Raw genomic sequence first — 25208 nt, forward strand, 5'->3', positions numbered from 1 at the left:
AGATTTAGAATTTCCCTCTTAAAATTAAGAAATAAACATTTCTAAAGATTCTTCTATGGTTATGTAATGAATCTTAAATTATTCAATCGAATTTATTTGAATTCCTAATAATCCATTCTTAGTATCCAAACAGCAAGTCACATCCCTATCTTCTGATGTAAAGAATTATTCTTTATCTGAAACTTCTTCCTGCCAACTGGATTTCATCATTTTCTATTTTATCTTCATTCAGTTTGTTATCTGAAATACTGTTTTCCTTTTTTAATCTATATTATCATATCACATCTTATAGGGTGTAACTTTTACTGATTATTTCACATTGTATTTCAAAAGTCTTTAACTTACTTGCCTTGCAAATCTGTCTCACTCTGAATCATAAGGCTGTATCTTGAATTATTGTAGTCACATCAATCAGAATTCAATGAACACAAATTGATGATTTCAATTATATGTATCTTCCTACACAAAATGCCATATTCCAGCATCTGTTTTTATCAAGTTCCAAATCAAAAGCAAATCAATTAAACTCTCATTTGTGATTATAAATTACATATTTATAATGTAAGTTATATCATAGCACACAATGAACTTATGTAGTATTTCAACAATATTGTGACTTCTCTAAATCCTCCATCTCTTATTTTAGGAAGTGAGTAGAAAACTTAAGTTTGTACATAATTTTGGATAACTATTTTCATATGCCCTTAATAAAATAAGGGAAATTTTTCTTAAATATTTATATTTAAATATAAGTAATGTGATATTTTAAGGACTATATATGGCATGCAAATAAAATGTAAAGTTCTACAAACTTGATTTATATTGAGGTTTTCACAGTCCACTTCTGACTTATTCTTGGCTCATCTATCAAGAAAGATGTCTTCTTATTCTGGTGAATTGATAGATATACATTTTCCTAACTTAATTCATAAAAATAAATCTCATTCAAGGCCAATTTTTTTTATGAACCAGAATATTAAGAAAAAAGAATTAGAAACATTGAGTAAGAACATCATTTCCCATGCTTCACTTCTGTTTTAATGTCATCTATTAATCTATCATGTTTTATGTAGATATATAAAAATCAATGATCCAAAAACGAGAGAAAAACATTCACTGTTTTTCTTTCTAAGTCTGGTTTATTTAATTTAATGACAATCTCCACTCACATCCATTTTTCCTGCTAATGACATGATGTACTTTCTTTGTGACTGAAAAAAATTATTTGGGTACACATAGCACATTTTCTTTGCCCATTAATCTATTAAAGATAGCTAGACTGATGGAGGAAAGAAGAAATTAATACAAAATATTAAATATAGCTATAGTATATAATATTCTGGAAATCCTTCACCTATATGAATCCGGCACAATGTACAGTGGGCATGTGTAATAAAATATTCACCAACCCTACATCTGACAAAGGTCTAATATCCAAGATATATTAAGAACTCAAGAAATTAAACACCACCAAACCAAATAACCTATTGAGAAATGGGACTCAGAACTAAACAGAGAATTCTCAACAGAGGAATATCAAATGCTGAGAAACACTTAAAGGAATGCTCAGCATCTTTAGTCATCAGAAAAATGCAAATAAAATGACTCTGAGATTCCATCTTACACCTATCAGAATGGCTAAGATCAAAAAAATCAAGTGACACCACCTGCTGGTGAGGATGTGGAGAAAGAGGAACATTCTTTCATTGCTGGTGGGAATGCAAACTTGTACAACCACTTTGGAAATCTATCTGGCATTTTCTCATAAAACTGGGAACAGGGCTTTCTCAAGACCTAGCTATTCCACTCTTTGGAACATACCCAGAAAATGTTCCACCACACAACAAGGACATATGCTCAACCATGTTCAGAGCAGCCTTATTCATAATACCCAGAACCTGGAAACAGCCTAAATGCCCCTCAGTTGAAGAATGGATAAATAAACTGGTACATTTACACTATGGAATACTACTCAGCTACTAAAAACAAGGATTTCCAGAAATCTGTAGACAAATGGATGGGACTAGAAATGATCATACTGAGTAAGTTAACCCAGAAGAAGAAAGACTCACATGGTATACACTCACTTATAATTGGGCACTAGCCCAAAAGGCATGTCCCATGAAAATCTTCACTTACCAGGAGATTGGGATAGATTTGAAGACATCCTACTGAGACTCTAGGTAAGAGAAATATAGGAGATGGGGAAATAGAAGGACCCTCAGGGTCCTAGAAACCTACAAGAAGAACATTGTGACTGGTGGATGGGAGCGCAGGGTGATGTCTGCTCAAACCATTGCACTAACCAAGGACAATACCCCTGCTCTGATCTAGCCAATGGACAGGACATTCTCCACAGTTATGTGGAGAGCGGGGACTGACTCTGACATGAACTCTGATGCCCTAAGAATAATCAGAGAAAGAATTAGCAGGCTACCAAGATGAGACTTGATAGCCTATGACCATATACTGGGGTAGGCGGTCCCCCTCAGTCTTAGACCTAGGGGAGCAGAATAGGGTAAAAGCAGGAGGGAGGGAGCAGTAGTACGATACAAGTGATGGGATAACAATTGAGTTGTAATCTGAATAAATTAATAAAATTAAAATTAAAAACATATTAAGACAAATATATCCAGTTTCCACAGTAATTGTAAATAGATTACACTTCTTCAAAATTACAAGAATATACTATCGCATGTTCAGCTTCCTTTTACATTTTCATTTTTTTAATTTTATAAGCTTCATTTTTAGAAATTTCATACACGAGTACTATATTTAATGTTAGTGTCCTGGTGATCCGCTGAAGAAAGACCCCAAGGCAGTATGCAAAAACAGTTTTTATTCTAGCATGCTAGGATCACCTCTCTCCTCTAGAGGGCGACCCCAAAATGAGCATGCAGGCTCAATTTATAGACAGTTGGAGACATTTGCGACAAGCTTTAATTGAATCACCAGAATTGACTCAGAGTGTATGAGGTGACTTAGGCTTGGCTGTTTGTTTGGTTACTGGGGACTTTTTGAGCCACTGAAGTTTGGCTCTTACTCAGGAGTTGGCCTTTAATTTGATTGGATGGGGCCAGCTGTGTTGTTTACCAAGGACATGAAGTAATAAAAACATGGTATCTAGTCATTTTGTTCTAATAGCTGATTAGCTGCACAGGAGCTATCCATAACTTGTGGTTTTTCCAGGAACTGTTAGAAACTTGGCCTAGTTAGGCAGAGTGAAAAACCTGAAGCCTGTCATGGAGTTGGTCTAGTCAAGCCAACTAGGGTCTTTGGGGTGCCTGGGGTCCCTGGGGGAGGGTCCTTTCATTTACATGATTTCCTCTTCCCTCACTACCCTTCAGAATTGCCTGTTTCCCCCTACAACTCACTTTTAGCTCTTGTCCTCTTCTTTAACTATCATTACTACATATAAATGCCTAGTTATACACTCGTATGAATGTATAAACTATTGAGTCCATTTATTATTGCTTAAATGTCTATGTGTTTCAGATTGACTATTTGAGACTGCATAACGTATCAGGGGGCTCATTCATGGAGAAGAATGATTTTATTTCTATTTATCTGTGTCTTTCTGAATTTCTCTGTCTCTCTGTGTCTTTATCTCTGTCTCTGTCTCTCTGTCTCTGTCTCTGTCTCTCTCTGTCTCTCTCTCTCTCTCTCTCTCTCTCTCTCTCTCTCTCTCTCTCTCTCTCTCTCTCTCTTTTTCTACAGTCATTGATTTTCTGTAGTGTTTCAAATATGTATGAGGCCTTGTGAGGTTTTCTTCATACAATTAAATGCAGGTCATTAGAAAAATATCTTAGTTAATTAGTTCCTACTGATAAGATCATGACCAAAATCAAGTCATGGAGAAAGTTTATGTGACTTACATTTCCACATTATAGTCCAATACAAGATCTCAGGAAGGAACTAAAACATGGCAGGAACTTGGAGGCAGGGAGTAATGCAGAGGCCACGGAGAAGTGATGCTTTATTAGCTTGCTAAGCATGCATTTTTTTTTATAGAACCAAGATCACCATCCCAGAGACGGCACTGCCAACAATCAGGTCTGCCCTCCCTCATCAATCACTACTTAAGAAAATGTTCTAGATACTTGCCTAAACTGAGCCATTTCCTCAATTATGACTCTCTCCTCTCTAACTGATTCTGACTTGTGTCAAGTTGATATAAAATTAGCCAGTACAGCAACAATATTGTTGAGTTCATAGATATGTTTTGTCCGTCATGTCTAGAAGAAATTTATCCAGCAGCAGACATCCTGCTCTTCTAGTGCTTAACATCTTCCTGTCCCTTTTTTACCATGTCCTTTGAGGCTTAATTATGGACTACATTGTAAATCTATTAATTGGACTTGGCATTCCACAGTCACTTGTTCTCTGAATTTTGTTTTGACCACTTGTAGAACCTTTAATTTGCCACCTCTTGCAAAAATAATTCATTTGAACAATGAGCAAGGTTAGAGGTGGTTTGTTTTTCTGGCTCAAATAATCTAGATTAAAGGATTATCATTTCTGAACACAAAAGGTTCAAAGATCCAGATTAGAAGTGAATCTTCCTATTTCAAAATAAATAAAAGTCCATCAAAGTGTGCCCTATTTTGTAGCTTTAGCTAATTCAATTTTTTTCTGTGGGTATAGGCATAAGTATTTAGAATACAGTTAGAAATTATATTGGTCTGGGTTTTCCACTAGGGTTCATGATCTCATCATCCAAGAATAATTGGCTAAAATTACAGTGTCAGCCTCAGTCACAGACATAGGGGACAGGAGTAAGGGGGAAGTGGGAGGGAGGGAGGAATGGAAGGATACATGGGATGGGCTAACAATTGAGATGTAATAGGAATAAATTAATAAAAATAAATAAAAAATAAAATTACAGTGGCAGGAATAAAACATCTTCTAGTGTGTCAGCATTTTAGACAGTTAGATAGTTGTTATTAAACTATAGAATTCTTTGTTATCCCTATGGCAGATGCACCACTATTGCACTATTGCACACTTGAGAATCACAGATGAAGAGACTTGACACAAAATTATAATGTACATAGGACCCAGCCATGAACTGGCCTTTGGAGTGAGATTATATAAAACCATGGTTTTGGTAAAACTTCGTGTTTCTTATTATTTTTCCATAAGGTGTTAGATATTAAGACAGAAAAATATTGTCAAATTAGCAAGTTACATGGCTGGAATCAAAGTTTGCCTGTTAAGATATACTATAAATGTTCCTTGAAAGCCTGAGAAAGCTACAGAATAAGGCATTTTAAGATGTTTCAATACTAAAATACATTTTGATAAAGATATTCAACCATGAAACAAAGACATTTGCACAATGATGTTCCTGGCAGCTTTATTCATAATGGACACAATCTGGAAATGACCTAGATATCACTCAAAAAAAGAATGGGTGAAGAAACTGTGGTATATATACAAAATGGAATGCTACTCTGCTATGAAAAACCAGGGAATCTTGAAATTTTCATGAAAGTGGATGGAACTAGAAAGGAACATGCTGAGTCAGGTAACCCAGACCCGTAAGTACACACGTGGTATACGCTCAGTTATAAGTGGATATTAGCTGATCATGCACGTCCTCTATAAGACTCCACCCAGTGGGGTATCATGACAGATGCCTTTACTTAACACTTTTCTCTGGGTGAAGCTTTTAAAGATGGATGAATGAGTGGAGGAATGGAAGGATGTGGAGGTTCTGGAGCTCCACGGGGAGACCATTAAGCTTGGTGGATGTGGACTCAGGGAAAAGATTGCACAAATATATGCATCGCTCAAGGACGGTGCATGCAGAGAACCAACACCCCTGTACAGATGGAGCCATTAGACAGCTCATTCTCCACATTTGGGTGGGAGTAAAAAGGGGACCCAGGGACTACCCCTGACATGAACTCTAGAACCCTGGATTGATCATCTCATCACTTGGAAGAACAGTATTAAGGGCACAGAGAGGAAGGGGATAGAGTGTATACTGATGAGACCTGATAGGCTCCAGTCAGATGGTAGAAGAGGAGGGGCCAGCCCTGTCAGAATTCTAGGGGAGGGAAATAGAGCAGAAGCCAGAGGGAATGAGGGTGTGAACAAAGGGATACAAGTCAGGAGATTGGGAAGTAATGTGAATACATCATAATAAATTAAAAAGTAGCTCTCAGCCTGTCAAAAGGTATCATTGGAGGAGCATGCCAAAAGAAATGGTAAACAGTCCTACATTGTGCCAGTATTTTGTACAACAGCAACAAGGAAAAATTCACAAACTATTTCATCCATCTATAAATTATCATTATACGGATTCTATCTTGCTGGCTGAATCACATGCAGAAACCTAAGAGAAAAATGTTTGTGATCAAACTACAAAAAATCTCTACCACACCTTGGAACAGAAGGAGACAATGGAATTTATAATCTACTAATAGTAAATGTACTGGAAGCTTCATAATATCGTAAGAGACACCATGTTAACAATAACAGTATAAAAAGATTTGTCTGTCACTTGCCAACAAAACAGGGAAGTTACAAGGAGATGTTCTACTTGTTTTTTGTATAACCAAACAAAATAGAGGGCTCTTCTTCTTCATATGACCAAACTCTATTGCATTCATGACATAAGCCAGAAGGTACACAAAGAAATGAAGTTTGTCAAGAGGATGTGTTTCCTTATTGAGGATTACAGATTGTTCCTGAAAAAAAGATACAAAAAGGAGATTTTGTTACTTATCTAGTATTAAGATAGGACGACAGAAAATTTGACCACATAATGTGCAAAGCAAGGGATACCGATGACAAACACTTAGTGATTTTCAAAAACTGTGGGAAGATAATAATTGTCCACAGCCCATGGTTGTGCTAATGACTCAAGAGCTAAAGGATTTATTTCAAACTTCACAAGGTGATAAGTACTTAAATAGTCCAAGAAAATTATCAGCTGGGGTTGAGAGAAAATTAGCTCTGGTAGAAAAAAAGATTCAGGATGCTCATCTGGGTCATTAGGATTGCGTTATAGATACTTTTCCTTCTATTCACTCCGCCAAAGGAATTCTTATGCAGGGAGAAGATAATATCTTAGGACGGATATTTTAGTGCTCATATTAAAAAAAATTAAAGACCTATGTAGAAAAGTTTTCTGAACAGATTCTGAAAGGACAACATGATAAGTTAGCAGGAATAGACCCAGCCTAAATTGTAGTACTTTTTCCTGATGCTGAAATTGCTTCATTGTGGGCAGAAAATGGGCATTGGCCAAGAGTTTGAAGTGATTTGGGGGGTGAGAAATTAAAAATAAATTGCCCTATAAGTAAGTGACCAGTTTTAGAAAAGAACTAACTGGATTATCCTTCATATAATAAAATGGACATCAATTTCTGAGCAGCTACATTCTAAACTGGTGCAAATGAATCAGAAAAGACAGATTATAAGTCATGAAAATAAGTATACTGGCTCAGAGCCCTTACGATTCAGTTAAAAGTCAGAGCATATGCAAAACAGTATGCTTACATGTTGCAGCATCTCTTAATATATTTTCTGACTCAAAGTGTAAAATGGTTGCTTTGCATATAAAACCACTGATCTAATCCTTGATGTTCAGAGTTAACTATGGTATTTATTCAGCTACTGCAAGTAATAAGAAATAGAATTCATTCCTTATTAGCACCTATCAAATTCCATATATCGTCACCACACCATAGAGCAGAGGGTAATGATGAAATTGATAACTACTAATAGTAAATGTACTGGAATCTTGATAATTTCATGAGAGACACCATGTTAACTCAACAGTTTAAAAACAGTTTTCTATCACTTGGAAACAAAATAAGGGAAGTAATAGGGAAATGTTCTATTTGCTCTTTGTATAACCAAATTCCATTACCTCTATGGTTGAACCCAAAGGGCACACACAAAAAAATGAGACTTGTCAGGTTTCTTTGGCAATGTTTGGAAATTTAAACTATGTGCAACATATTACAGATAGAGACTCGGGATTTCAATAGGTAGCTCTTTAAGTTCTGAAAAGGTTGAATGTATATGACCCATTTACTAAGTGTTATGGCTACTATGAGGATACCTTACAAATTATGGCTGATAATGGTCTAGCATATGTCTCTAGTAAAATGAAACAATTTTGGCATATTACGATAAAGGTGTACCATATAATTCTACAAGACAAGCAGCAGTCAGAAGATCAAATTATACTTTAAAAGAGATGCTAAATAACAGAAATGGGTAATGAAGATGCACAATGATAGATTACATAATGTTTTATTAACTGTAGAGTTTTAAAATGCTAATGAGCAAAAATCAACAGGTGCCGAGAGAAACTAAATTATTGAATAAACACTGCCAAACTAAAACAATCTCTTTATTTTAAGGGTATCGTAAGTTCAGAAGGGAAGGCAGGAAATGTGTAACATTAGGAAAGAAATCTTGCCTGTGTTTGCAAAGGTGAAGAACATCTACGGATTCTTCATAGTTAATAAAAAGTGGATATGACAAGAGGAGATCCTCTGAAGATCTAGGCTCCTAACATTGAAGAATAACCAACAAGAAGAGTAAAACTTGGAACACGAATCCTAAAAATTCTTCATGGGAAGAGCTCTGAAACTGGCTGAGACATGAGAAATTGTCTCTGCATAATTAATAAATCAGGTCAGACACAAAGATTTTGGGACTTAATTTTACATACCACCATTGCATATTGCATTGTATGATAATGTATACTATAGTTTGGTTTTAGAGGCCAAACTGACTTATAAAGAAAGACGAAAAACTTCTAACTTGAACATATAGCAGGGAATCAGATTTATTTCTATTGTGCACACTGAACATACTATATATGTGTTAAGGCAAAAACATATTTAACTTTTAAAAGCTTTTATGTTTATGGAGCAAATTTAGCAGACCTCAAAAAGGGAAAACAATATCCTAGATGATCCCAACTTACATAGTCTTTCAATAGGCCTTCCGTAAAAAAAAAATCTGTATCCAAAACAACTGAAATGGCTAGCTAAAATGGCCCAGCCTCAAACACTGTTGCATTCAGGGCTTTAGTTAAGCACTGTATTTTCTCATCTCACAGAGCCTGAACAACAAATGATATGCTGCCTATTGCAGGCCTTGGCCATTTTCTCAGTTTTCTAACCACTGCCTCCTCAGAAAATACCATCTCCAGACAGCAGGAAGCAATTTTAAGTGAATGCCATGCCATTCAGAAGAGATAACATGGATGAGTTTTGGTCATTTGTTGGATGATGGATGTTTGTCTTAGTTTAACGGGAGGATTGGTCATAAGTTGTTAAAGACCCCTGTTGGGGAGGAAACAAATTAAAAGAGATTATATTCAGGGATTTCTTTTTCTCTTTCTTTTCCTTTCCTCTATCTGTCTTTCATATCTGACAAGAGAGGAAATGGGAGAAGGAATAAAGGAAAAGGGGATATAGGAAAAATAAAATAAAGGACTACCATGTTCAGTCTATTTGTAGACTAGAAAGCAACAAGCCTCAAATAATTTGCATTGGTATAGATTTGGAATATTGATACAAATTTAATATTATATTTTCTTATTATAAATACATATACATATAATGTTTCAACTTCTGTTTAAGGCATACTACTTTAAAAATTCATTTTAAAATGTATTGTTCTAGTTCTTAAAGCTGTTATTATTGCAAATTGTTTGGGATGATTAAAAATTAAAGATGGTCAATCAATAAAAATTTTGGTCATGATAGGTACTAGTTCATTCAGTTACAGAAATAAGTTTTATTTAGGCTACTTAGAATGTTTTCAAAGTTAAACAAATAGTACATAGCTGGAATCAAAGTTTGCCTACCCAGATATATTATAAATGATCTTTAAAAGCCTGAGAAAGCTACAGAATAAGGCATTTAAAGATGTTTCATTAATAAAAGGAAATTCGAAAAAAAATACTCAACCATGAAATGAGGACATTTGCTCAACAATGTTCCTAGCAGCTTTATTCATAATAGCCAAAATCTGGAAATGAACTAGATGTCCATTGAAAGAACAATGGGTGAAGAAACTATGGTACGTTTTCAAAACAGAATGCTACTCAGCTATGAAAAACCAGGGAATCTTGAAATATGAAAGCAAATGGAACTAGAAAGCACCATGTTGAGTCAGGTAACCCAGACTCATAAGTACACACATGATTTACACTCAGTTATAAGTGGATGTTAGCTGAACATGAATGTCCTCTGTGAGACTCCACCCAGTGGGGTATCATGAAAGATGCTCGTACTTTCCCCTACGCATGGATGAAGCTTTGAGAGTTGGATGGAAAAGTGGAGGAATTAAAGGATGTGGAGGTTATGGAGCTCCATCGGGAGACCATTAAGCTTGGTGGATGTGGGCTCAGGGGAAACCTTGCACAAACTGATGCATTTCTCAATGACAGAGCATGCAGATAACAAGACCCCTGTACAGATGTAGCCTTTAGACAGCCCATTCTTCACATTTGGGTTGGGAGTAAGAATGGGGCTCAGGGACTGCATCTGACATGAACTTTGGCACCCAGGATTGATCACTTCATATCTTGGAAGAGCAGCCTTGAGGGCACAGAGAGGAAGGGGATGCAGTGTATCTGGTGAGACATGATAGGCTCTGGTCAGATAGTAGTAGATGAAAGATCTCGACCTTCCCCCTTCAGATGTCTAGGGGAGGGGAATAAAGAGCCAGAGCTGAAAAATGAGGGTGTGAACAGAGGGATACAAGTCTGGAGATTGGGGAGTATTGTGAATACATTATAATAAATAAAAAAGTAGCTCACAGCCTGGTAAAAGGTATCATTGGAGGGACATGCAAAGAGAAATGTTAAACAGCCGTATTTGTGTCAGTATTTTGTACAATGGTCACAAGAAAAAATTCAAAAACTATTTCATCAATCTATAAATTATTATTATATGGATTCTATGTTGCTGGCTGAATCAGGTGCACATACCTTAGTGAAAACTGTTTGCGATCAAATACCAAAAATACTCTACCACATTCTAGAGCAGAAGGGTACAAAGGATTTTGATAACCTACTAATAGTAAATGTCCTGGAAACTTCATAATTTCTCTAGAGACACCACGTTAACAGCAACAGTTTAAAAAGATTTTTCTATCAATTGGAAACAAAACAAGGAAGTTATAAGGAAATGTTCTACATGTTCTCTGTATAACCAACTCCATTGCATTCATGTCGTGACCCAAAAGGTAAACCAAGAAATGAAGTATGTCAAGTGGATGTGTTTACTTATTGAGGATTACAGATTGTTCCTGAAAAAATGCATAAGGAGATTCTGTTACTTATCTAGTATTAAGATAGATCTGCAGAAATTTTGACCACATAATGTACAAAGTAAGAGAGACCAATGACAAACTCTTAATCATTTTCAAAAACTGTTGGGAGACAATAATTGGTGAAAGCCCATGGTTGTGCTGACAATTCAAGAGGTAAATAACTTATTTCAAACTTCACAAGGTGATAGTACTTAAATAGTCCAAGAAAATTATCAGCTGAGGTTGAGAGAAAATTAGCTCTGGTAGGAAAAAAAAACATGCAGGATGCACATCTGGATCACTTAGATTGCAATTTAGATGCTTTTCCTTCTACTCATCCTGCCACAGGAATTCTTATGTGGGGAGAAGATAATATCTTATGGTGGATATTTTAGTGCTCATACTTAAAAAAAAATTAAAGACCTATGTATAAAAGTTTTCTGAACAAATTCTGAAAGGAAAACATGAGACATCATGTAGCAGGAAAGACCCAGCCTAAATTGTACTACTTTCTCCTGATGCTGAAATTGCTTCATTGTGGGCAGAAAATGAGCATTAGCCAGAAGCTTGCAGTGATTTGGGGGGTGAAAAATTAAAATTAAATACCCTTAAATACAAGTGACCAGATTTAGAAAAGAACTAACAGGATTATCCCTCATATAATAAAGTGGACATCAGTTTCTGGAGCATCTACATTCTAAACTGGTGCAAATAAATCAGAAAAGGCAGATTATAAGTCGGAAAAACAAGTATACTGGCTCAGAGACCTTACGATTATGTTAAAAGTCAGAGCATATGCAAAACTTATCGTATTCTTACATGTTGCAGCATCTCTTAATATATTTTCTGACTCAATGTGTTAAATGGTTGTTTTGCATATATAAACCACTGGTCTAATCCTGGATATTTCAGAGTTAACTTTGGTATTTATTCAGCTACTGCAAGTAATAAGAAATAGAATTCATCCCTTATTAACACATATCAAATTCCATATGCATTCACCACACCCTAGAGAAGAGGGTAATGATGAAATTGATAAACTACTAATAGTAAATGTACTAGAACCTTAATAATTTCATAAGAGACACCATGTTAACAGCAACAGTTTAAACACAGTTTTCTATCACTTGGAAACAAAATAAGGAAGTAATAAGGAAATGTTCTATTTGCTCTTTGTATAACCAACTCCATTACCTTCATGGTTGAACCCAAAAGGTACACAAATATGAGTTTTGTCAGGTGGATGTGTTTCATTTGGCAGTGTTTGGAAATTTCAACTATGTGCAACATACTACACATACATACTCGGGATTTCAATAGGTAGCTCTTTAAGTTCTGAAAAGGCTGATTGTATCATGATCCATTTATTAAGTGTTATAGCTATTATGAAGGTACCTTACAAATTATGTCTGATAATGGTCCAGCATATGTCTCTAGCATAATGAAACAATTTCTGCATATTACAATAAGAAGCATATTATAGATGTACCATATAATTCCATAAGACAAGCAGCAGTAGAAAGATCTAATTATACTTTAAAAGAGATTTTAAATAACAGAAATGGATAACAAAGATGCGCAATGATAGATTATTGACTATAGAGTTTAAAATGCTAATGAGCAAAAATCAACAGGTGCTGAGAGACATTGTATTATTAAATAAACACTGCCAAACTAAAGCAACCTATTTATTATAGAGTATTTAATTTCAGAATAGAATGTGTTGCATTGGGAAAGAAAATTTGCCTTTGTTTCCACAGGAGAAGAAAATCTATGGATTCTTCAAAGTTAATAAACAGTGGACTTGACAAGAGGAGATCTAAAGATCTAGCCTCCAAACATTGAGGAATAAACCAAAAAGAAGAGTAAAACAGGGAACACGAGTGCCAATCCATTCATGGGAAGAGCTCTAAAACTGGATGAGACATGAGAAACTGTCTCTGCATAGTTAATTATTGTGTTAGATACAAAGTTTTGGGACTTAATTTTACATAAGACTATTGCATATTGCATTGTATGTACACTATAATTTGATTTTAGAGGCCAAACGGACTGATAAAGAAAGATTAAGACTTTTATCTTAAGCAGGGAATCAGATTTATTTGAATTGTGCACACAGAACTGCCTATGTGTGTGTTAAGACAAAAACATATATAACTTTTAAAAGCTTTTATGTTGATGGAGCAAATTGAGCAGACATTAAAAAGGCAAAACAATATCCTAGATGAGCTAACCTTACATATTCCATCAATAGCTGTTTCCATAAAATAAATCTACCTCCAAAACAACTGAAATATCCAACTAAGATGGTCCAGCCTCAAAGATTGTTCCATCTAGGACTTAAGTTGTTCACAGAGCCTGAACAACAAATGATATGCTGCCTATTGCATGCCTTGGCCATTTTCTGCTTTCTGACCATCTCCCACCCCCCAAAAATACCACTTGAGGCAGCAGGAAACAATTTTAAGTGAGTGACATGCCATCCCAATGAATTAAGGTGAGGAGGTTTTGTTCCAATGGTGGATGATGGACATTTGTCTTAGTTTAAAGGGAGAATTGGTCATGAGTTGCTAAAGACCCCAGTTGGGGAGGAAAAAAATTGAAAGAGATTATATTCAGGGATCTCTTTTTCTCTTTCTTTTTCTTTCCTCTATCCTTCTTTCTTTCCTATGTAACAAGAGGGGAAAATAGGAGAAGGAATAAAAATAAATGAACACAGAATAATAAAATAAAGGGCTACAATACTGAATCTACATTTAGACTAGAAAGCAACAAGACCCAAATATTTTACATTGGTATAGATTTGGCATATGGATACAAATTTAATTTTAATTTTCCTCTCATATGTACACACACACACACACACACACACACACACACACACACACACACATATATATTGTTTAAGGCATACTACTTTAAAATTCATTTTAAAATGTATTGTTCTAGTCCTTAAAGCTGCTATTATTGCAAACTGTTTGGGATGATTAAAAATTCAAGGTGGTCAGTCAATAAATATTTTGGTCATTATAGGTACTAGTTCACTCAGTTACAGAAATGAGTTTTATTTAGCTTACTGTAGAATGTTTTCAAAGTTAAACAAGTAGTACATAGCTGGAATAAAGTTTGCCCATTCAGCTATATTATAAATGGTCTTTAAAAGCCTGTGAAAGCTACAGAATAAGGCATTTAAAGATATTTCATTAATAAAAGGCATTTTGAAGAAGATACTCAACCTAGAAACAAGGACACTTGCTCAACGAAGTTCCTAGCAGCTTTACTCATAATACCCACAATCTGGAAATGACCTAGAAGTCCCTCAAAAGAAGAATGGGTGAAGAAACTATGGCACACATACAAAACATAATGCTACTCAGCTATGAAAAACCAGGGAATCCTGAAATTTGCATGAAAGTGGATGGAACTAGAAAGGAACATGTTGAGTCAGGGAACCCAGACCCATAAGCACACACATGGTATACACTCAGTTATAAGTGGATATTAGCTGAACATGCATGTCCTCTGTGAGACTCCACCCAGGGGGTGTCATGACAGATGCTTTTACTTGCCACTTGACTTGGGTGAAGTTTTGAGAGTTGGATGGAAGAGTGGAGGAATCGAAGGATTTGGAGGTTCTAGAGCTCCATGGGGAGACCATTAAGCTTGGTAGATATGAACTCAGAGCAAAACTTGCACAGACTGATTCATCGCTCAAAGACAGTGCATGCAGAGAACCTAGAGCCCTGTACAGAAGTAGCCATTAGACAGCTCATTATCCACATTTGGGTTGGGAGTAAGAACGGGGCTCAGGAACTGCCTCTGACATGAACTTTGGCACCCTGGATTAATCACTTCATCCCTTGGAAGAGCAGCCTTGAGGGCACAGAAAGGAAGGGGATGCAGTGTATCCTGATGAGACCTGATAGGCTCTGGTCAGATACCAGTAGATGAAGGACACCCCCGTCAGATGTCTAGGGAAGGGTAATAAATCAGAAGCCTGAGAAAATGAGGGTGTGAACAGAGGGATACAAGTCGGGAGATTGGGAAGTAATGTGAATACATTATAATAAATAAAAAAGTAGCTCTCAGCCTGGTAAAAGGTATCATTGGAGGGGCATGCAAGGAGAAATGTTAAACAGTCCTACTTTTTATACAACAGCGACAAGAAAATTCACAAACTATTTCATCAATATATAAATTATCATTATATGGATTCTATGTTGCTGGCTGAATCATGCACAGACACCTAAGTGAAAACAATTGGAGACCAAATTCCAAAAAATCTCTACCACATCTTAGAGCAGAAGGATACCAAGGATTTTGATAACCTACTAATAAAAAATGTACTGGAGGCTTCATATTTTCATAAGAGACACCACGTTAACAGCAACAGTTTAAAAAGATTTTTCTATCACTTGGAAACAAAACAACGAAGTCATAAGGAAATGTCCTACTTATTTTTGTATAACCAACTCCATTGAATTCATGACGTGACCCAAAAGTTAAACCAAGAAATGAAGTATGTCAAGTGGATGTGTTTCCTTATTGAGGATTACAGATTGTTCCTGAATAATACAAAAGGAGATTCTGTTACTTTCTAGTATTAAGATAGGTCTACAGAAAATTTGACCACATAATGTACAAAAAAGAGAGGCCAATTACAAACTCTTAATGATTTTCAGAAACTGTTGGGAGACAATAATTGGCCACAGCCCATGGTTGTGTTAATGATTCAAAAGCTAAAGAACTTATTTCAAACTTCATAAGATGATTAGTACTTAAGGAGTCCAAGAAAATTATCAGCTGAGGTTGAGAGAAAATTAGCTCTGGTAGAAAAAAAACCATGCAGGATGCATATCTGGATCATTTGGATTACATTTTAGATACTTTTCCTTCTACTTATTCTGCCATAGGAATTCTTATGCGGGGAGAGATATATCTTAGGATGGATATTTTAGTGCTCATACTTAAAAAAAAATTAAAGACCTATGTATAAAAGTTTTCTGAACAAATTCTGAAAGGAAAACATGAGACATCACGTAGCAGGAAAGACACAGCCTAAATTGTACTACTTTCTCATGATGCTGAAATTGCTTCTTTGGTGGCAGAAAATGAGCATTAGCCAAGAGCTTGCAATGATTTGGGGATGAGAAATTAAAAATAAATATCCTTAAAAGCAAGTGACCAGTTTTAGAAAAGAACTAACTGGATTATCCCTCCTATAATAAAATTGACATCAGTTTCTGGAGCATCTACATTCTAAACTGGTGCAAATAAATCAGAAAAGGCAGATTATAAGTCAGAAAAATAAGTATTCTGGCTCAGAGCCCTTATGATTCAGTTAAAAGTCAGAGCATATGCAAAACTTATAGTATTCTTACATGCGGCAGCATCTCTTAATGTATTTTCTGACTCAATGTGTTAAATGGTTGTTTTGCATATATAAACCATTGATTTAATCCTGGATGGTTCAGAGTTAACTTTGGTATTTATTCAGCTACTGCAAGTAATAAGAGTCATCACCACACCCTAGAGCAGAGGGTATGATGAAATTGATAAACTAATAATAGTCAATGTACTGGAAGACACCATGTTAACAGCAACAGTTTAAAAACAGTTTTCTATCACTTGGAAACAAAATAAGGAAGTAATAAGGAAATGTTCTATTTGCTGTTTGTATAACCAAACTCCATTACCTTCATGGTTGAACCCAAAAGGTACACAAAAAATGAGATTTGTCAGGTGGATGTGTTTCATTTGGCAGTGTTTGGAAATTTAAACTATGTGCAACATACTACAGATACATACTCGGGATTTCAATAGGTAGCTCTTTAAGTTCTGAAAAGGCTGAATGTATGATGATCCATTTATTAAGTGTTATAGCTATTATGAAGGTACCTTACAAATTATGTCTGATAATGGTCCAGCATATGTCTCTAGCATAATGAAACAATTTCTGCATATTACAATAAGAAGCATATTATAGATGTACCATATAATTCCATAAGACAAGCAGCAGTAGAAAGATCTAATTATACTTTAAAGAGATTTTAAATGACAGACATAGGAAATGAAGATTCACAATGAGAGATTATTAACTATAGAGTTATAAAAAATCAACAGGTGCTGAGAGACATTGTATTATTAAATAAACACTGCCAAACTAAAGCAACCTATTTATTATAGAGTGTTTAATTTCAGAATAGAATGTGTTGCATTGGGAGAGAAAATTTGCCTTTGTTTCCACAGGAGAAGAAAATCTATGCATTCTTCAAAGTTAATAAAAAGTGGATTTGACAAGAGGAGATCTGAAGATCTAGCCTCCAAACATTGAGGAATAAACCAAAAGAAGAATAGTAAAACATGGAACACGAGTGCCAATCCATCTTCATGGGAAGAGCTCTGAAACTGGATGAGACATGAGAAACTGTCTCTGCATAGTTAATATATTGTGTTAGATACAAAGTTTTGGGACTTAATTTTACATAAGACTATTGCATATTGCACTGTATGTATATTATAATATGATTTAGAGGCCACACTGACTGATAAAGAAAGACTAAAGACTTTTATCTTGAACATATAGCAGGGAATCAGATTTATTTGAATTGTGCACACAGAACTGCCTATATGTGTGTTAAGACAAAAACATATATAACTTTTAAAAGCTTTTATGTTGATGGAGCAAATTGAGCAGACATTAAAAAGGCAAAACAATATCCAGATGAGCTAACCTTACATATTCCGTCAATAGCTGTTTCCATAAAAAAAAGAAATCTACTTCCAAAACAACTGAAATAGCCAACTAAGATGGTACAGCCTCAAAGATTGTTGCATCTAGGACTTAAGCACTGTACTTTCTCATCTCACAGAGCCTGAACAACAAATTATATGCTGCCTATTGCATGCCTTGGCCATTTTCTGCTTTCTAACCATCTCCCCGCCCCAATAAAATACCACCTGCAGACAGCAGGAAACAATTTTAAGTGAGTGACATGCCATCCCAAAGAGATAAGGTGAGGAGGTTTTGTTCCAATGATGGATGATGGGTGTTTGTCTTAGTTTAAAGGGAGAATTGGTCATGAGTTGCTAAAGACCCCAGTTGGGGAGGAAAACAATTGAAAGAGATTATATTCAGGGATCTCTTTTTCTGTTTCTTTTTCTTTCCTCTATCCTTCTTTCTTTCCTATGTAACAAGAGGGGAAAATAGGAGAAGGAATAAAAAAAATGGACACAGAATAATAAAATAAAGGGCTACAATATTGAATCTACATTTAGACTAGAAAGCAACAAGACCAAAATATTTGACATTGGTATAGATTTGGCAAGTGGATACTAATTTAATTTTATATTTTCTTATCATATGTACACACACACACACACACACACACACACACATACACATATATGTATATATATATATTTCAACTTTTGTTTAAGGCATACTACTTTAAATTTTGATTTTAAAAAGTATTGTTCTAGTACTTAATGCTGCAATTATTGCAAATTGTTTGGGATGATTAAAAATTCAAGGTGGTCAGTCAATAAATATTTTGGTCATTATAGGTACTAGTTCACTCAGTTACAGAAATGAGTTTTATTTAGCTTACTGTAGAATGTTTTCAAAGTTAAACAAGTAGTACAGAGCTGGAATCAAAGTTTGCCCATTCAGGTATATTATAATGGTCTTTGAAAGCCTGAGAAAGCTACAGAATAAGGCATTTAAAGATATTTCATTAATAAAAGGCATTTTGAAAAAGATACTCAACTGAGAAACAAGGACATTTGCTCAACGATGTTCCTAGCAGCTTTATTCATAATACCCACAATCTGGAAATGACCTAGAAGTCCCTCAGAAGAATGGGTGAAGAAACTATGGCACACATACAAAACATAATGCTACTCAGCTATGAAAAACCAGGAAATCCTGAAATTTGCATGAAAGTGGATGGAACTAGAAAGGAACATGTTGAATCAGGCACCCCAGACCCATAAGCAATACATGGTATACACTCAGTTATAAGTGGATATTAGCTGAACATGCATGTCCTCTGTGAGACTCCACCCAGGGGGTGTCATGACAGATGCTTTTACTTGCCACTTGACTTGGGTGAAGTTTTGAGAGTTGGATGGAAGAGTGGAGGTTCTGGAGCTTCATGGGGAGACCATTAAGCTTGGTGGATATGGACTCAGGGCAAAGCTTGCACAGACTCATTCATTGCTCAAAGACAGTGCATGCAGAGAACCTAGACCCCTGTTCAGACATAGCCTTTAGACAGCTCATTCTCCACATTTGGGTTGGGAGTAAGAATGGGGCTCAGGAACTGCCTCTGACATGAACTTTGGCACTCTGGATTAATCACTTTATCCCTTGGAAGAGCAGCCTTGAGGGCACAGAGAGGAAGGGGATGTAGTGTATCCTGATGAGACCTGACAGGCTCTGGTCAGATAGTAGTAGATGAAGGACACCCTTGTCCGATGTCTAGGGGAGGGGAATAGAGCAGAAGCCTGAGAAAATGAGGTGTGAACAGAGGGATACAAGTCGGGAGATTGGGGAGTAAAGTGAATACATTATAATAAATAAAAAAGTAGCTCACAGCCTGGTAAAAGGTATCTTTGGAGGGGCATGCAAAGAGAAATGTTAAACAGTCCTACTTTTTTGTACAACAGCCACAAGAAAAAATTCACAAGCTATTTCATCAATCCATAAAATATCATTATATGGATTCTGTGTTGCTGGCTGAATCATGTACAGATACCTAAGTGAAAACTATTGGAGATCAAATGCCAAAAAAAATCTCTACCACATCTTAGAGCAGAAGGATACAAACGATATTGATAACCTACTAATAGTAACTGTGCTGGAAGCTTCATAATTTCATAAGAGAAACCATCTTAACAGCAACAGGTTAAAAGGATTTTTCTATCACTTGGAAACAAAACAAGGAAGTCATAAGGAAATGTCCTACTTGTTTTTGTATAACCAACTCCATTGCATTCATGACGTGACCCAAAAGGTAAACCAAGAAATGAAGTATGTCAAGTGGATGTGTTTCCTTATTGAGGATTACAGATTGTTCCTGAAAAAATACAATAAGGAGATTCTGTTACTTATCTAGTATTAAGATAGGTCTACAGAAAATTTGACCACTACAAAGCAAGAGAGACCAATGACAAACCCTTAATGATGTTCAAAAACTGTTGGGAGATAATAATTGGCCACAGCCCATGGTTGTGGTAATGATTCAAGAGCTAAAGGATTTATTTCTTTTTTTTTTTTTAATTTTATTTCATGTGCATTGGAGTGAGGCCATCAGATCCCCTGGAGTTATGAGCTGCCATGTGGGTATCGGGGATTGAACTCGGGTCCTCTGGAAGAACGGCCAGTGATCTTAACCACTGAGCCATTTCTCTAGCTCCTTCTAAAGAATTTATTTCAAACTTCACAAGATGATAAGTACTTAAATAGTCCAAGAAAATTATCAGCTGGGGTTGAGAGAAAATTAGCTCTGGTAGAAAGAAAAACATGCAGGATGCACATCTGGGTCATTTGGATTGGGTTTTAGCTACTTTTCTTTCTACTCATTATGCCACTGGAATTTTTATGCAGAGAGAAGATAATATCTTAGGATGGATATTTTAGTGCTCAGAGTATAAAAAGAAAATTAAAGACCTATGTAGAAAAGGCTTTCTGAACTGATTCTGAAAGAAAAATATGAGACATCATTTAGCAGGAATAGACCCAGCCTAAATTGTACTACTTTCTCCTGATGCTGAAATTGCTTCATTGTGGGCAGAAAATGAGCATTAGCCAAGAGCTTGCAGATTTGGGGGGGTGAGAAATTAAAAATAAATACCCCTAAAAAGTGACCAGTTTTAGAAAAGAACTAACTGGATTATCCCTCATATAATAAAATTGACATCAGTTTCTGGAGCGTCTACATTCTAGACTGGTGCAAATAATCAAAAAAAGGCAGATTATAAGTCAGAAAAATAAGTATACTGGCTCAGAGCCCTTATGCTTCAGTTAAAAGTCAGAGCATATGCCAAACTTATAGTATTCTTACATGTTGTAGCATCTCTTAATATATTTTGACTCAATGTGTAAAATGGTTGTTTTGCATATATAAACCACTGGTCTAATCCTGGATGTTTCAGAGTTAACTTTGGTATTTATGCAGCTACTGCAAATAATAAGAAATAGAATTAATCCCTTATTAACAGACATCAAATTCCATATAATTTCACCACACCCTATAGCAGAGGGTAATGATGAAATTGATAACTACTAATAGTAAATATACTGGAAGCTTGATAATTTCATGAGAGACACCATGTTAACTCAACAGTTTAAAAACAACTTTCTATCACTTGGAAACAAAATAAGGAAGTAATAAGGAAATGTTCTATTTGCTCTTTGTATAACCAAACTCCATTACCTTCATGCTTGAACCCAAAAGGTACACACAAAATGAGTTTTGTCAGGTGGATGTGTTTCATTTGGCAGTGTGTGGAAATTTAAACTATGTGCAACATATTACAGATACATATTTGGATTTCACTAGGTAGCTCTTTAAGTTCTGAAAGGCTGAATGTGTAATGACCCATTTATTAAGTGTTATGGCTATTATGAGGATACCTTACAAATTATGGCTGATAATGCTCAAGCATATGTCTCTAGTAAAATGAAACAGTTTTTGCGTGTTACAATAAGAAGCATATTATAGGTGTACCATATATTTTTACAAGACAAGCAGCAGTAGAAAGATGTAATTATACTTTAGAAGAGATGCTAAATAACAGAAATTGGTAACAAAGATGCACAATGATGGATGACATAACATTTTATTGACTATAGAGTTTAAAATGCTAATGAGCAAAAATCAACAGGTGCTGAGAGACATTGAATTATTTAATAAACATTGCCAAACTAAAGCAATATAATTATTTTAAGCATGTCTTAATTTCAGAACGGAAAGCAGGAAATGTGTTGCATTGGGAGAGAAATTTTGCCTTTGTTTCCACAGGAGAAGAAACTCTATGGGTATTTCAAAGTTAATTAAAAGTGGATTTAACATGAGGAGATCTCCTGAAGATCTAGGCTCCAAAAAATGAGGAATAAACCAAAAGGAAGAGTAAAACAGGAAACATGAGTGCTAATCCCTCTTCGTGGGAAGAGCTCTGAAACTGGCTGAGACATGAGAAATTGTCTTTGCATAGTTAATAAATCATGTTAGATGCAAAGCTTTTGTGACTTAATTTTACATACCACCATTGCATATTGCATTATGTGGTAATGTATACTATAACTTGGTTTTAGAGGCCAAACTGACTTCTAAAGAAAACCACAAAATTTTTTTTATCTTTTTTTTTTATTAATTTATTCTTGTTACGTCTCAAAGTTTATCCCATCCCTTGTATCCTCCCATTCCTCCCCCCCCCCCATTTTCCCATTATTCCCCTCCCCTATGACTGTTCCTGAGGGGGATTACCTCCCCCTATATATTCTCATAGGGTATCAAGTCTCTTCTTGGCTACCTGCTGTCCTTCCTCTGAGTGCCACCAGGAAAACCAGAAAATTTTTACCTTGAACACATAGCAGGGATTCAAATTTATCTGAATTGTGCACATTTAACATTCTATATATGTGTTAAGGCAAAAACATATATAACTTTTAAAAGCTTTTATGTTTATGGAGCACACTGAGCACACATCCAACCTTACATACTCTTTCAATAGCCGTTTCCTTAAAAAGAAAAAATACCTGTATCCAAAACAATTGAAATGGCTACCTAAGATGGTCCAGCCTCAAAGACTCTTGCATCTAGGAGTTTAGTTAAGCACTGTACTTTCTCACCTCACAGAGCCTGAACAACAAATGATATGCTGCCTATTGCAGGTCTTGGCCATTTTCTCAGTTTTCTAACTACTGCCCCCAAGAAAATACCACCTCTGGACAGCAGGAAGCAATTTATTATTATTATTATTATTATTATTATTATTATTATTATTATTATTATTATTATTATATTAATTTATTAATTTATTCATTTTACATTTCAATTGTTAGCCCATCTCTTGTATCCTCTCCTTCCTCCCTCCTGCTTCCCTCCTGCTACCGTTCCATATGTCCGTGACTGAGGGGGACCTCCTCCCCCTGTATATAATCATACGGTATCAAGTCTCTTCTTGGTGACCTGCTATCCTTCCTCTGAGTGCCACCAGGTCTCCCCATCAAGGGGACGTGGTCAGAAATGGGGCACCAGAGTTTGTATGAAAGTCAGTTCCCACTCTCCACTCAACAGTATCGAGACACTACCCTTGCATGAAAGACTTTACTTACCAGCAAAGTGGGTCAGAGGGGAGGACATCCTGTTGGGACTTTAGGTGAGAAAAGCATGGGAGAATGGGGAAGTAGAAGGATCCAGGGGGTCCAGGTAACCTTCAAGAAGCACGTTATGATGGGCGGATCTGGGTCCTGGGGTCCCTCCTGCTCAAACTATGGTACCAGGCAAGGAATATATAGGCAGTAAACATCGAACCCCTACCCAGACATAGTCGATGGAAAGGAAGCAATTTTGACGGAATGCCATGCCCTCCCCAAGAAATAAAGTGAGTGGGTTTTGGTCATTTGTTGGATGATGGATGTTTGTCATCATTTAAGGGGTGATTGGTCATAAATTGTTAAAGACCTCTGTTGTGGAGGAAACATATTAAAAGAGTTTATACTCAGGGATCTTTTTTTCTCTTTCTTTTTCTTTCCTCTATCCTTCTTTCTTTCCTATCTAACAAGAGGGGAAATAGGGAGAAGGAATTAAAAAAATATGGACATAGGAAAAATGAAATAAAGGGCTACCATGTTGAATCTACTTTTAGACTAGAAGGTAACAAGACTCAAATATTATATTGGTATAGATTTGAAATATTGATACAAATTTAATATTATAGTTTCCTATTGTATATATGTATATATATGTGTGTGTGTGTGTGTGTGTGTGTGTGTATATATATATATACATATATATATATATATATGTTTCAACTTTTCTTTTAGGCATACTACTTTAAAATTCATTTTAAAATGTACTGTTCTAGTCCTTAAAGCTGCTATTAATAAAAATTATTTGGGGTGATTAAAAATTCAAGGTGGTCAGTCAATCGAAATTTTGGTCATGATAGGTACTACTTCATTCAGTTACAGAAATGAGTTTTATTTAGCTTACTGTAGAATGTTTTAAAAGTTAAACAAATAGTACATAGCTGGAATCAAAGTTTGTCTAATCAGATATATTATAAATGGTCTTTAAAAGCCTGAGAAAACTACAGAATAAGGCATTTAAAGATGTGTCATTAATAAAAGGCATTTTGAAAAATGTACTGAATGATGAAGCAAGGACATTTGCTCAACGATGTTCCTAGCAGCTTTACTCATAATGGCCACTATCTGGATGGAAATGACCTAGATGTCCCTCAAAAGAAGAATGGGTGAAGAAAATATGGTACATTTATAAAACAGAATGTTACTCATCTATTAAAAACCAGGGAATCTTGAAAATTGCATGAAAGTGGATGGAACTAGAAAGGAACATGTTGAGTCAGGGATCCCAGACCCATAAGTACAGACATGGTATACACTCAGTTATAAGTGCATATTAGCTGAACATACATGTCCTCTGTGAGACTCCACCCAGTGGAGTATCATGACAGATGCTTGTACTTGCCACTTGGCTTGGGTGAAGCTTTGAGAGTTGGATGGAAGAGTGGAGTGATGGAAGGATGTGGAGGTTCTGGAGCTCCATGTGGAGACCATTAAGCTTGGTGGATGTGGACTCAGGGGAAAGCTTGCACAGACTGATGCATCGCTCAAAGACAGAGCATGCAGAGAACATAGACCCCTGTTCTAACGTAGCCATTAG

Source organism: Acomys russatus, chromosome 24 (assembly GCF_903995435.1).
Source record: "Acomys russatus chromosome 24, mAcoRus1.1, whole genome shotgun sequence".
NCBI lineage: Eukaryota > Metazoa > Chordata > Mammalia > Rodentia > Muridae > Acomys > Acomys russatus.